The following is an 11,109-nucleotide window of genomic DNA, read 5'->3' as shown; positions in this document are numbered from 1 at the left end:
TAGGTCTTACATTTTGTATCACTGTGGTTCAGGTGTCTAGGCAAAGTTATCTACATAATAATATATACACACAGGTTGAAGAAAAATGTTTATAGGCTAGCTCGTGATCACTATAGTATGTGACTCCAGTGTACCAGCAGATTGCACATTGGAGTGTTATCACTCTTTGCCTTGATTTTCAATGGCTTGGAGAGTAGTGGCCTTCTTGATCCGGACATCGAAGTTCATGTACATGCACTGCATTTCATTTTCATTCCAAGAATTAATAGAGCGCTCAGAGAGTTCACCAACCAGTGGAATTGCCACCCAGTTAGCACGGCACAAAGCTTCAGTCCAAAGCAACTATTCATCTCTGGAATATTTACTAATGGATACTCACCATCATCAGAAGCTGTAGACTTTGATTTACTCGGGTCAGGTGTTGATGATGAGCCTGATGCTCCACAACCAATAGAACAAAATGATTATGAAATAACAGTGCCAGAAATTGATGTTGTTCTTCCTGACGATTAATAGAGTTCTTAAGTAACGTAGATCCTTTGCAAGATGATGGCAACCATGGTGTCAGTTTGTACCTGACGTGTATCCAAGCCATCTTGACATCTCTGGGTGAAACCTGAACTTACTACTATTACTTAGTTTGTATGAGCAAGAGAAAGTGGTATAAGACATTAAGCTTATAACTGTGTCAGTGGTCAGTAATGTAGACTCCATTTTCTGTCTAGACATTTGCACAAACATGCTTCTAGTCTAGGCTACTGGTGTTCAGTTTCAAGTTGGCGTACACAATGTTGCAACCTCTAAAACAAATTTGGTTAACATGAAAGTACAACTTAGGAATTTATGGACAGTAAGTGTTCAGGTACTTGCAAAGGTTGTCTGCTGAGTAATGCCTGTCCAATTCTCAATAAGTGCATGGATACTCAAACCTGTTCAGTGGCAGAGGAGCATAGACCCCATTCATAATAGGCAAGAAACATTATTATTCAGTATCCTATGCTATTCAGCACATCTAGCATGTATAAATTTCAAAGGATTTTATATTCCATGACTAAAACCTTGTTGCATATGTAACAAATCTAAATAATTAAGTTAAGTACAGGAAAAGAATAGGAATTCCTATTTGAGAAAAGCACTCTCACAAGTTCTGGAAATGAATACAACAAATGAAATGTAGTACAGCCAAACTTGATCACCTTTTAAAGAGCAGTATTTTTGCTACCTGCTGTGGGTTGTTGTCTGTGTATTTAAATCTTTTCGATGTTGGGGAGGTGGTGGTGAGCAGTTATCTGAAAGAACAACTCCAACTTTTTATTATCATTAGGTCTCAAAAGTTTCAACAGTGGTGAGAAATGTGGCTTACAACATACCAAAAAAACTGTAAAGCATCAACAAAATAAAATGACTTGAATGTTTTACATCAACAAGAACTCCAACTTTATATTGACATCTAGTCTAAAAAGCTACAATGGTATGAAATGTACCAAACGGTAAGCTAAGAGAAACTGTTGAATATGAACAAACTACATGTAAAATGACTTCAGCATTTTAAATGGTAATACAACTCTACTGAACATACTTTCTACCCCATCACAGTATGGTCAAGGTCAAAATCATACCCCTCATGCCGATCGTACAATGTTAAAGGAAAGTGAAGACTTGTCACTTAAAATACAGGAGAACTCTTCAACGAGTTCATTATATGACTGGTAAGTACTTGGAATCTCCATAACAGGGCCACATGTATGAGCCACGGGTCTACGTGAAAGACCATCCAAGCTACTAAATGTTACCTTTATTGTACTGCAATTCAGTATGTCACTTCCTGTAACAAATCTAAGAAAAGTGCTGATATTCCTTTCCAGGGATTTTAAATACCTTTTCAGGTAGTCAAAGCAGCATCTTTCTGCATCACTAAACGGACTTGCTTCTAAGAGCTGAACAACCTTCTTTGGTGTTGGTTTTCGCTCTTTATACAACTTAGATAAGTCATCAGGGGTCTTAATTGATTTCTTGAGGATGGTAATAATGGGTGACCAACAATCGGTCACATACCTTGGTTTTTGCACTATCTCTTGATGTGCTAATTCCAAAATTATTTCCTGTAAATTTTCCTCTGTTGGGTTCCTGTAACATTTAAAGGAACTCAGTAAATCAAGAATTTTGCCATCACTAGGACTCAGCGTACCAGCAAGACATTCGTCTGGAGTAGCCCGTTCTTCTGAGGAAAGATAAAAACGAAATGAATCCAGCAGAAGATCATCAGTTTAAGCCTCATCCCCAAACAAACATGTTGTGATAAAGGCTGGAGATAACTGCAAGGGAAGGTAGCCTAAGCGAACAAAACTATAAACAAATAGTCTACCAACTGCCTCCCACTCATTCTTTTGAAAGTCGTGCCTTATGCGGGGGATCTTTTCTGCTGCCCCTACTGTTGCAGCTAAAAAGAATAACTTCCAAAATTCTGATATGACATCTCTTAAAACAACATTTCCTGCCCCTATCTCTTCTCTACGCATTTCATCTATGACTATAACATTAAGCTTGAAATTTAATATTTTGGGATCACTAAACTCCATAATGAAGTCCTGTCTTAGCTGGGCCCTGTGAACCAGCATAGACTTTGTTGGCAGTTCATCAAACTCTGTCTCAATGTCAGTGTTGTCATCAGCCAGAACAACAACAGGACACAATCCTACATCTTGGCCTTCACTGGAACCTTCATCTTCAATAATTATTCTACCTTCAGAGGAATCTAAAATTGAGCAAAAAGAGAAATTATTTTATTGGTCCTTAAGGTACCTTTAAAGTAACATTTTGTCCAAAGTAAGAGAAAATTTTCCATCAGCAAGCTTTCACTAGGTTTACCCTGGAAATATAGCATTGTGATAGTGCAAGTCAGAAATGGAACTCCACAAGTACCTTCTCCATTACAGGATGGTATGCTCAGTGCTGCAGTTACAGAAGATGGAATTTCTCGGGGTGAGCTTATGATCTGCCTCACTGCTGCCATGAAAAATATGCAAGATATTAGGCCTGAAGCATAATAAAGAATTCTATTTTTTTTTTTAATATGTCAAAAGAATTCTGTAGTAACACAACAGGCTTCAATATTGTCCTTTCAAACATTTTTAACAATGTTTCCTGATCAATAAATAAGAGCTAACTCATTGAGTTCATCATGCCTTCCCCCATTGATGATGCACTGTGGTTTTCAGGGATAGATGACAAGCCCTCTGGTAAGCTCGCAACTTCCCACACAGCCTTCAGCAAATCGTCATCAATATCATCATCATTCTCTTCTTCATCAAGACAATCCACAGCACGTATGTACACTGCCCCCTGCCTCATCAACTTTAGCAGAAGACTGGAAGTCATTTGTACTCCTTGTGCCAGGTTTGGCTTAACTAGTTCACCATAACAAGCCTAATAATCCATAAAACAGTTTCCAATAAGCTGCTGTGTATGCAGGATCATGAAGTGAAAGAACAAAATTGACAAGATGTCATGGGGTCATATAATGAAGTTTTCTCAGGGATAAATCTACATAAAACTATGCCAGATACTTTTTCACACTATTGCTGCACAAAAGAGCATTCATAGGGCAACCCCCTTATTTTTAAGTCTTTAAGTGTCATTTTAACAACGCTGAGTTTTGGTACTTATTAGAATTTTTAACATCTATGTGATTGTTCATATTTAAATTTTTTTAAACATTTATTTCATACAATAGGTTTTTTATTTTATATTGATTATCTTTGTTTTAGTGTTGACACGTATCAAAATACTTAATGACACTTAAATAAAGGTTTCTGATTTGATTTGATTTGAGTTTGCTTGTTTAACTATTGATTTTATTCTCACCTTCATGTACTCAAACAATCTCCATTCTAGTTGCGGATACTGCTCTTCAATTTTCGTTTTCAAGGTTGGTCCATCCCATTCTCTGTCGAAAGGGAATTCGTGAATGACTAAACCTTTGCTCTCCAACTGTAATCGGGCACTATGAGTCGGTACCCTGTTGTGTTGTGTTGTCAAAATTGTTATAGTTTGTACTTTGTACCGAGTCAGGTGACGGGCATTAAAAAGGCACTTGAAGTTCTTGAATGAATGGCGTCCTTCGGATCTTTTACGCTCGCCGATAAATAACACAACATGGTGTCAGAAGTGGGATTTTGAGTCCCTTGACGAGAAGAATAACTGGATAGTCGAGGCCCTTAGAGGAAAATACAGGAGAGTTCTTTGAGGTTACTCGAGCGGAGCTAAATATTGACAAAAGAGAAATTGTTCGCCGCGACAGCAGAAGAAACCCGGGAAGTAAGCGTACTACTGTTCTGGAGGAATCATGGCTAACAAGATTACTGCACCCGAAATGTTCGATTTCAAAAAGCCAGACGAGTGGGAAAAATGGATTCGTCGGTTCGGTCGATATCGGATGGCGTGTGATCTACACAGAAAAAGCGAAGAAATTCAAGTAAACACGTTGCTATACGCGATGGGCGATGCCGCCGACGATGTTATGACTACATTTGTGTTTGGCGATGAGGGAGACCGGCTAAAATACGACAAAGTAAAGGAAAAGTTCGACCAGTATTTCCTAGTCAGGAGAAATGTCATTTACGAACGAGCGAAATTCAACCAGCGAACCCAGGCTGACGAAACCGCCGAGGAATTCATCACATCGCTTCATTGCTTGGCCGAGCATTGCAATTTTGGCGCCCTGAAAGAAGAGATGATTCGGGATCGTATTGTGGTGGGAGTTAAAGATGCTACACTAAGTGAAAAGATGCAGTTGGAATCGACTTTGACTCTTGAAAAAGCTGTGAAAATGGCCAGGGAAAGCGAGTCAGTCAAGAAACAACAAGAAGTCATTAGGAGTGGTCAGCGGTCGACATCCACCGAAATCGATGAGATTGGAGCCAAATTCAGAGTAAAGTTGCAGAAGTTTCCACCAAAGAAACGTGGAGGTGTCGTTGGCGCTAGAGATAAGTCAAACTCCAGTGGCTGTTTACGATGTGGATTATCTGCAAATCACACCAGAGGGAATTGCCCTGCACTTAATTCTGTTTGTCATAAATGTTCCAAGAAAGGTCATTATGCCCGAGTATGCATGTCCCAACAGGTTGAAGAAGTTGTAACCGAGGATCAGTTTTCTGAGGATCCAGATACCAGTGTGTTTCTTGGAGAGATCGGTGTTGACAGCATGCAGGCACATCCGTGGAAAGCTGAAATCCTGGTAAATGGTTGCCCAGTTAGTTTCAAGCTTGATAGTGGGGCTGATGTTTCTGTCATATCAGAAAAGACTTTTGGTCTTTTGTCAATTCAGGAAAAGCTCCTTCCACCTGATAAGAAATTGTATGGCCCATGCAAAGTACCACTGTTTTGCAAAGGTAAATTTACAGCATCCCTTACGCATAACCTGCAATGCTGTGCTGACGAAATTTATGTGGTTCCTGGCCTTGAACAGTCCTTGTTGGGAAGAAGCGCGTGTAGCCGGCTCGGGACAATTGCTAGAATCTCTGGTGTTGACTCAAAGGACAGCAACTATGAGAAGAGATTCCCCAGCTTGTTTCAGGGGTTAGGATGCATGGATGGTGTTTACGAGATCAAGCTGGATGAATCAGTCACTCCATTTAATCTGTGTACCCCAAGGCGTATTCCTATTCCTTTACTACCTCAAGTGAAGAAGGAGCTTGAGCGAATGGAGCAAATGGGAGTGATAGAACAGGTCGATCAACCTACCCAGTGGTGTTCCCCGATTGTTGTTGTACCCAAAAGGAATGGCAGTGTCAGAATTTGTGGTGACTTTGTCCAGTTAAATAAGGCTGTTCAGAGAGAGGTCCACCAAATGCCAACAACTGAACAAACTCTAGCCAAACTGTCTGGCGCAAAGATTATGTCTAAGCTGGATGCAAATAGTGGATTTTGGCAGAGGAAGTTAGGTGAGAATTCAAAGCTGTTTACCACTTTTATCACACCATGGGGAAGGTACTGTTTCACAAGACTACCCTTCGGTATTTCTTCAGCACCCGAACACTTCCAGAAAGCGATGCAGAGGATCCTAGAAGGTCTCGATGGGGTGGAGTGTCAAGTTGATGACATCTTAGTATTTGGAGAGACCCAAGAGCAGCATGATAAGAGGTTGATTGCAGTACTGGAGCGGTTAGCAGATGCTAATGTTACCCTTAACCTGGAGAAGTGCAAGTTCTCAACAGATAAAGTGGAATTTCTGGGGCACGTGATCGGCAAAGATGGAGTGCAAATCGACCCCACTAAAGTGGAAGCTGTCGCACAGATGGGGGAACCAACTGACATTGCACAATTAAGGCGGTTCCTGGGCATGGTCAATCAAGTAGGGAAGTACATTCCTAACCTGGCGGACATGACAAAGCCACTGAGGGATCTTCTGAGTAAGAACAATGCATGGCTCTGGACTGGGGCTCAGCGGGAAGCATTCAATGCCGTAAAGAAGGCCCTAGTCTCTACGCCAACACTAGCCCTCTATGATCCAGCCAAAGAGACAAGGGTATCATCGGACGCTTCCTCGTTTGGTCTTGGAGCGGTTCTCACCCAAGCCCAAGAGGATGGCGGTTGGAAACCCGTTGCATTCATATCCAGGGCATTGACGCCAACAGAACAGAGGTACGCCCAAGTAGAAAAGGAGGCTCTAGCAGTGACATGGGCATGCGAAAGGTTATCGGACTACCTCATCGGTAAGCCATTTCATATTGAAACGGACCACAAACCATTAGTTCCTCTCCTGGGGTCAAAGAACTTAAATGAAATGCCACCAAGAATTCAGCGTTTACGAATGAGGCTGCTCAGATTCCAGTATTCCATCTCACACGTTCCAGGCAAGAGTTTGACAACAGCAGATGCTCTCTCAAGAGCTCCGATAAACCAGGAGCAGCAGTCAGGCTTACAAGAAGAAGAAATAGCCCTGTATGCGCACAGTGTTTTGAGTGAAATTCCAGCCAGCGACAGACGTCTGGAAGAGATCAGGGAACGACAAGAGGAGGATGAAGTATGCCGACAACTTACAGCCTACTGCCAACTTGGCTGGCCAGAAAAAGATAGAGTTCCGGAGGCACTAAAAGGGTACTGGAGTGAGAGAGGAGAAATTACCTTAGTTCGTGGATTACTTCTGAAGGCTTCCAGAGTCATCATACCGTCCTGCATGAGGATAGAGATTCTTGATCGCTTGCATGAAGGCCATCAGGGCATCACAAAATGTCGCAGCCGTGCCAAGATGTCTGTGTGGTGGCCAGGCCTTAGTAGGCAGATTGAGGATATGGTTCAGGGATGCCGCAAATGCGCAGAACACCGATCTTCCCGAGCAGAACCCCTTATTCCTTCAGTGGTTCCAAACAGGCCATGGCAGATCATCGGAACAGATTTGCTTCAGCTAAAGGGCCGCACCTATTTGCTGGTCGTGGATTACTTCAGCCGATACATTGAGGTGGCCTTGCTTTCATCATCCCAGACTTCGCAAGATGTCATTCAGGCGCTGAAATCTATGTTTGCGAGACATGGAATTCCAGACTCTGTCAGATCTGACAATGGTCCTCAGTATAGTTCAGCTGAATTCATTAAATTTGCAAAGGAATGGGGATTTGCAAGTGTGACAAGCAGTCCAAAGTACCCCCAATCAAATGGGATGGCTGAACGGGCGGTGCAGACCGCAAAGTATGTCCTGAAGAAGGAGGATGATCCTGCTAAGGCGTTGCTTGCATATCGCTCAACACCATTAGAGAATGGTTACAGTCCAGCGGAGCTTCTGTTTGGTCGAAAGATAAGATCCAGAGTTCCACTTGCTGCGGTGGAGCTGAAACCCGGTTGGCCTGATTTGTCTATAGTCCGAGGTAGAGAGGAAGTTCGAAAGCAAGAGCAAAAGGCTTACTTTGATTCTCATCATGGCGCAAGAGATCAAAAGAAGATTCCTGTGGGAACCGAGGTTTGGATTCGAGACATGAAAGTCCCAGCGACCGTGACTCAAGAGGCTGAGACACCTCGTTCATACATTGTTAGCAGCCCCAGAGGAACTATCAGAAGGAACCGGAAGGACCTTACTCCGCTGTACCCTAGCAGTCCTGATTTGAGCAAGCAAGGTCCTAGCTTTCCTGATTCGAGCAAGCAAATTCCAGAGGCGATCAAGTTGGATGTTCCGGCAACTGCTTGTGCAGCTGGTGCAACCACAACTAGATCTGGGCGAGTAGTCAGTGCCCCCAGAAGATTGGACTTGTGACTGTGCGGGATAAATTTATGAATTGAACAGTCCGATCTCTAAGTTTACACAGTTCATGTTATAAGTTAAATCAAACTTTATTACCTTCATGTTTAGTAGTTTTGGCTTCTCCCCGTAGTTTTTAAAGGGGGAGATGTTGTGTTGTCAAAATTGTTATAGTTTGTACTTTGTACCGAGTCAGGTGACGGGCATTAAAAAGGCACTTGAAGTTCTTGAATGAATGGCGTCCTTCGGATCTTTTACGCTCGCCGATAAATAACACAACATGTTGTGCTTTGGGTTGGGAATGAGTACTATGTTTCTGAACACAGGTTTCCCTTTCTTGCAGTTCGCTTTCGGCGCTTGGCGTTTTCGCTTCTTTCCGCCACGTACAGTAAGATGTTCAGCAGGACGAAAGGATGATGGGCTAGCCTGCTCATTTGAACGCTTGAGTGTTGGGAAAAGTCTGAAGCTCATGGTTTACATTCCTCGATGGAGCGATGGATTGAGGGTCGCTCATATCACTGTTTACGGTCGGTCTGTTTACGTGTGGAACTTCATGGCTCGATTTTGATAATTCTTCAAACGTATTTGAAGTCAGCGGAGCCAGAAGTCGACCATCTTCACTGATTTTCCTAATAGCTTCCCGCAGATCGGACGTTAAGTTCCCGTTTCTCGCCATTAATAACTCAATCGACCGAAAGAAACTTGGCGAACATTTGGCGCAAAATCGACCTTCAACGCCTACGATGCTTTTGGCATAAATTTGCATACTAATTAGAACGCTTTTTTTTTTTTTTTCAATTGCCATGTTTTTTTTCAATTGCCATGTATTTTTTACAATTGCCATGTATTTTTTTGCAATTGCCATGTATTTTTTGCAATTGCCATGTATTTTTTTCAATTGTCATGTATTTTTTTCAATTGCCATGTATTTTTTGTAATTGCCATGTATTTTTTGCAATTGCCATGTATTTTTTTCAATTGACATGTATTTTTTGCTAAACGGCATTTTTGTCCACTTTGGCGCCTCATCGGGTAAATAGAAAACTGTAAGTGCAATACGATCAAAGTCAGTGTCACTTGAAAACCATAACCACCATCAGGTGGTGACATAGTCACTGAGTCTCTCAGGAGGTCGGGTGACTCTCCCTGATCTCCTTGGTAACAGCTGTGGCTGGATAGGGCTCTGGTTCTCCACTGGCCATGCACTGGCTCCCATCTCTGGGCTGGGTGTGAGTCCTTGTCCACACCCTTGTTCACAAGGTACTTCTGCAGGCTCTGCAGGGCTCGGTCCCTTTGGCTCTGCAGCTGGTGTAACAAACTGCTTGACATGCTGAATGTTTCGCTTGTATTGCACGCCTTGAGGTGACTTTAACTGGACTTGATCCCCATGACGTGCTATCACCTGGTATGGCTCTTTCTCGTAATGTGGTGAAAATTTATTCTCCTTCCTCTTCTCCAGTAACACAAAACATAGCAAGTTCTGATGTTAGACTGACTAAAGTCATTTCTGTACAGATTAAATCCAGTCAGCTTGTATGTGTCATCATTATCTAACAAGCAAAGCTTAGTTTCCACAAAAATGTTTAGGTCAGCATTTTTAATGTTATAATCACTTCGCACAGCCTCTATGTGAAAATTGAGAGAACTTACATTCTGAAACAAGATTGTTTTTGCTTGGGGTGAATCTGTAGCCAGTAACACTGCTAAAGGCATGAGGGTTGCTTCTGTTCTGAGGCTGTTCATTTCACTTTTAACTTTCTTTCTAACTTTAATTTTATTTTCAGTCAAATTAAGAATATGTAGTGCAGAGCTGTCAGTTTTCACTCGGCTCAAGCCAACATAATGCATGTGCTCTGTTGTGGATTTTGGGAAATCAACAACAGCTTCATCTAAAGTATCACCTTGACAACGATAAATAGTCTTGGCACCAGCGGGTCTAAGTGGAAACTGATGTCGAAGAATTTTTACTTTACTCTTTTTATTGATTTGGAATTGCTTAGCATTTCATATTTGGCATTTGTTATAGTATCTGGTATTCGGCATTTAGTATTTGGCATTTGTTTGGCAAGTGTTCAGAACCTTTTTAGCAGTCTCGTTTACAGAATTTAAGTCCCAGTGAGAGGGGAACTCGACGTAAGGTCCTTCGAACACGAATGTCTCTTGGCCTTATAATATACTCAGGCCAGTTGGGAGTTCCGTAAATGCTTCTGTCCCCAAATATACTAAGGACACGTTAGGAGCATTTTCAGTGCAAACGAAATCCATAGTGCTGATACTTAAGACCTTTAACAGATAGAAATCAACTCCCCAAACGGACCACATGCAAAATATGGCGAACACCACAACTCACGACACCTAGAAGAACATATGCTTTCTCATGTGACATTTTCCGAACACTTTCCGAACGATTGGCCAAATATCAATGAGTGCTTATTTTAAAATTATTATAATTTTATGTTGCAAGTTCTACACTAGATGCCATACGTTAAGAGGAGGAAGGCTTACCTTTTGTCCCAGATGATAAACCGCTCATTTCAACATACTGCTTTCTTCCTGTCGTCAGTCGATTCGTCATCCTCCAAGGGGGTGTCACGAAAACTAAGACCTAAGATCTAACACCTAACACCTAAGACCTAAGACCCCTCGAAAACTAAGATCTCTCGAAAACTAAGAACACTGGAAAACTAAGATCCCTCGAAAATAGATTTTCTCAAAGTTGTTCGCTTGGTTTTCTGTTCTGGTGTGGCAGGAACCGCAGGAACTTCGCTCCGGCGGCTCGACTCGCTCGCGCTTCGCGCTCACTGTCGAGCAACGCGCTCAAAAGCGCGACTTCTGAGCAAGTCTACCTCGAAAACTAAGACCCCTTGAAAACTAAGACC

The 11,109-nt window shown here is 42.1% G+C and overlaps 1 pseudogene across 1 annotated transcript; it reads right to left on the bottom strand.

Moving 5' to 3' along the window:
• Positions 1 to 1,698: 1,698 nt before the first annotated feature.
• Positions 1,699 to 8,963, bottom strand: LOC148721942 (uncharacterized; annotated as a pseudogene). The gene is made up of 5 exons (XR_015992417.1): positions 8,511 to 8,963; positions 3,865 to 4,018; positions 3,186 to 3,426; positions 2,923 to 3,006; positions 1,699 to 2,755 (listed from the first exon to the last, which is right to left on the bottom strand). The product of XR_015992417.1 is annotated as an uncharacterized LOC148721942 (transcript).
• Positions 8,964 to 11,109: the final 2,146 nt, after the last annotated feature.

The sequence above is a fragment of the Stylophora pistillata genome, chromosome 10, assembly GCF_964205215.1.
Source record: "Stylophora pistillata chromosome 10, jaStyPist1.2, whole genome shotgun sequence".
NCBI classification, from domain to species: Eukaryota; Metazoa; Cnidaria; class Anthozoa; order Scleractinia; family Pocilloporidae; genus Stylophora; species Stylophora pistillata.
This window is presented reverse-complemented; position numbering and strand designations above follow the sequence as displayed.